The sequence below is a fragment of the Triticum aestivum genome, chromosome 1A, assembly GCF_018294505.1.
Source record: "Triticum aestivum cultivar Chinese Spring chromosome 1A, IWGSC CS RefSeq v2.1, whole genome shotgun sequence".
Classification (NCBI taxonomy): domain Eukaryota; kingdom Viridiplantae; phylum Streptophyta; class Magnoliopsida; order Poales; family Poaceae; genus Triticum; species Triticum aestivum.
In genome coordinates, this window is record NC_057794.1 from 383714098 (window position 1) to 383718694 (window position 4597).

Genomic DNA, 4597 nt, shown 5'->3' on the forward strand with positions numbered 1-4597 from the left:
CAACATACTAAACGATCGGGTGCTAAGCTAATGGAATGGGTCATGTCAATCAGATCATTCAACTAATGATGTGATCCCATTAATCAAATAACAACTCTTTGTCCATGGTTAGGAAACATAACCATCTTTGATTAACGAGCTAGTCAAGTAGAGGCATACTAGTGACACTCTGTTTGTCTATGTATTCACACATGTATTATGTTTCCGGTTAATACAATTCTAGCATGAATAATAAACTTTTATCATGATATAAGGAAATAAATAATAACTTTATTATTGCCTCTAGGGCATATTTCCTTCAGCTAGGTATTCAAGATTAGTAAAAACTTCCTTATGAGTGTTTTGAATACTAAGAGAAGTTTGATGCTTCATGATTGTTTTGAGATATGGAGGTAGTGATATTAAAGTTGTGCTAGTTGAGTAGTTGTGAATTTGAGAAATACTTGTGTTAAAGTTTGTGATTCCTGTAGCATGCACGTATGGTGAACCGTTATGTGATGAAGTCGGAGCATGATTTATTTATTGATTGTCTTCCTTATGAGTGGAGGTCGGGAACTAGCGATGGTCTTTTCCTACCAATCTATCTCCCTAGGAGCATGCGCGTGATACTTTGCTTTGATAAACTTGTAGATTTTTGCAATAAGTATGTGAGTTCTTTATGACTAATGTTGAGTCCATGGATTATACACACGTTTCTACCCTTCCACCATTGCTAGCCTCTCTAATACCGCGCACCTTTCGCCGGTATCATACACCCACCATATACCTTCCTCAAAACAGCCACCATACCTACCTATCATGGAATTTCCATAGCCATTCCGAGATATATTGCCATGCGACTTTCCACCATTCCGTTTACTATGACACGCTCCATCATTGTCATATTGCTTTGCATGATCATGTAGTTGACATTGTATTTGTGGCAAAGCCACCATTCATAATTCTTTACATGTCACTCTTGATTCATTGCATATCCCGGTACACCTCCGGAGGCATTCACATAGAGTCATATTTTGTTCTAAAGCATCGAGTTGTAATTGTTGAGTTGTAAGTAAATAAAAGTGTGATGATCATCATTTTTAGAGCATTGTCCCAAGTGAGGAAAGGATGATGGAGACTATGATTCCCCCACAAGTCGGGATCAGACTCCGGACGCAAAAAAAAAAGAGGCCATAAAAAAAAGAGAAAAGGCCCAAATAAAAAAATAAAAAAATGAGAGAAAAAGAGAGAAGGGACAATACTACTATCCTTTTACCACACTTGTGCTTCAAAGTAGCACCATGATCTTCATGATAGAGAGTCTCCTATGATATCACTTTCATATACTAGTGGGAATTTTTCATTATAGAACTTGGCTTGCATATTCCAATGATGGGCTTCCTCAAAATGCCCTAGGTCTTCGTGAGCAAGCGAGTTGGATGCACACCCACTTAGTTTATTCTTGAACTTTCATATACTTATAGCTCTAGTGCATCCGTTGCATGGCAATCCCTACTCACTCACATTGATATCTATTGATGGGCATCTCCATAGCCCGTTGATACGCCTAGTTGATGTGAGACTATCTTCTCCCTTTTGTCTTCTCCACAACCACCATTCTATTGCACCTATAGTGCTATGTCCATGGCTCACGCTCATGTATTGCGTGAAAATTGAAAAAGTTTGAGAACATTAAAAGTATGAAACAATTGTTTGGCTTGTCATCGGGGTTGTGCATGATTTAAATACTTTGCGTGGTGAAGATAGAGCATAGCCAGACTATATGATTTTGTAGGGATAACTTTCTTTGGTTATTTTGAAGACACATAATTGCTTAGTTAGTATGCTTGAAGTATCATTATTTTTATGTCAATATTAAACTTTTGTCTTGAATCTTCTGGATCTAAATATTCATACGACAATTAAGAAGAATTACACTGAAAGTATGCCAAGTAGCATTCCACATCAATAATTCTGTTTTTTTATCATTTACCTACTCGAGGACGAGCAGGAATTAAGCTTGGGGATGCTTGATACGTCTCCAACGTATCTATAATTTTTGATTGCTCCATGCTATATTATCTTCTGTTTTGGACATTATTGGGCTTTATTATTCACTTTTATATTATTTTTGGACTAACCTATTAACCGGAGGCCCAGCCCAGAATTGTTGTTTTTTGCCTATTTCAGAGTTTCGCAAAAAAAGAATATTAAACAGAGTCCAAACGGAATGAAACCTTCGGGAACGTGATTTTCGGAATGAACAAGATCCAGGAGACTTGGACCCTACATCAAGCAACCAACAGGGAAGCCACGAGGTAGGGGGCACACCTACCCCCCCAGGCGCGCCCTCCACCCTCGTGGGCCTCCTGTTGCTCCACCGACGTACTCCTTCCTCCTATATATACCTACGTACCCCCAAACGATCATATACGGAGCCAACACCCAAATTCCACCGCCGTAACTTTCTGTATCCACGAGATCCCATCTTGGGGCCTGTCCCGGAGCTCCGCCGGAGGGGGCATTGATCACGGAGGGCTTCTACATCAACACCATAGCTTCTCCGATGATGTGTGAGTAGTTTACCTCAGACCTTCAGGTCCATAGTTATTAGCTAGATGGCTTCTTTTCTTTTTTTGGATCTCAATACAAAGTTCTCCCCCTCTTTTGTGGAGATCTATTCGATGTAATCTTATTTTGCGGTGTGTTTGTTGAGACCGATGTACTGTGGGTTTATGATCAAGTTTATCTATGAATAATATTTGAATCTTCTCTGAATTCTTTTATGTATGATTGGTTATCTTTGCAAGTCTCTTCGAATTATCAGTTTGGTTTGGCCTACTAGATTGATCTTTTTTGCAATGGGAGAAGTGCTTAGCTTTGGGTTCAATCTTGCGGTGTCCTTTCCCAGTGACAGTAGGGACAACAAGGCGCGTATTGTATTGTTGCCATCGAGGATAACAAGATGGGGTTTTTATCATATTGCATTAATTTATCCCTCTACATCATGTCATCTTGCTTAAAGCGTTACTCTGTTCTTATGAACTTAATACTCTAGATGCATGCTGGATAGCGGTCGATGTGTGGAGTAATAGTAGTAGATGCAGGCAGGAGTCGGTCTACTTGTCTCGGACGTGATGCCTATATACATGATCATACCTAGATATTCTCATAACTATGCTCAATTCTGTCAATTGCTCAACAGTAATTTGTTCACCCATCATAAAATACTTATACTCTTGAGAGAAGCCACTAGTGAAACCTATGGCCCCCGGGTCTATCTTCCATCATATTAATCTTCCAACACTTAGTTATTTTCGTTGCCTTTTATTTTACTTTGCATCTGTATCATAAAAATACCAAAAATATTATCTTATCATATCTATCAGATCTCACTCTCGTAAGTGACCGTGTAGGGATTGACAACCCCTTATCGCGTTGGTTGCGAGGATTTATTTGTTTTGTGTAGGTGCGAGGGACTCGCGCGTAGCCTCCTACTGGATTGATACCTTGGTTCTCAAAAACTGAGGAAAATACTTACGCTACTCTGCTGCATCACCCTTTCCTCTTCAAGGGAAAACCAACACAGTGCTCAAGAGGTAGCATGCAGCGACTCGCGAACCGCCGTTGTGTCACCCCCTCGGGCCGCAGCGTCGCGGCCCGCAGTCCCCGCTGTCGCCCCGAGGTCTTCCCGCCGTAGCTCCGACCTGCCCGTTGATGCTGCGTTGCCCCTTCGGGTCTAGCGCCGCGGCCCACCATCCATTCCGCCGTTCCTACACGTTGACTTCACGTGATATGCGCCACGCCGCCTCCCTTGGCGCGAGAACGCCACCGTTCGCGTCGGTCTTCGTCATGCTATCGGGTTCTTTGCCTCCTTCGAGCATCGCCGCCGCGCTCCTAACATAGCCGTCACCGTCGCCGTCAGGCTGCCGCCACCGCTCTTCTTCGTCTGCCGCCGCCGCTACCCCTGTAGCTGCCGCAACCGCCCGTCCACCCCGTTCATCTTCGTCTAGCACCAGCCCGCTGCTAGCGTCGTCGTCATCTACCCCGGCCACTTCGTCTACTACGACAACCGCGGGCGACATCGGCCCCGCGCTGACGGACGCCACAACCGTCGTCGAGTCCTTTTCTGTTGGCCTCTCTGATTTCTCTGACATGGCATACAACTCGTGTAGGTCCCAGTCTACGCATGCTCGATGCTGACAACACCGGTGTGTGCCTTCGTCAACGACGTGTTCCCGGGCCTGGCAAGCATGGTGCGGCGCTTCGTCAACTTCGTCTTCGTCCGTCTACGCATGCCCGGTGCTGGCAACACCGATGCGTGCTTTCGTCCACGATGTGTGCCTGGGCTTGGCAAACTCGTCGTGACGTGTCATCAACACCGTCTTCTTCCCGGCGCACCACTACTTCGACACCACTGCGCTCATAACTAATTCGGTGCCTCCTTGCGCCCGCGGCTCCACGGCAACTCCCTCCACACCGGCTAGCCCGACTCGACATCGACCACGGCTACACCACCCTACACTCTCGGCTACCTCGACATCGGCACAAAGGGCTATCATCCGCTTGAGCAACTCGTCGGCTTCCTCTACAGTCAACGCGTCCGTGACGCGACACC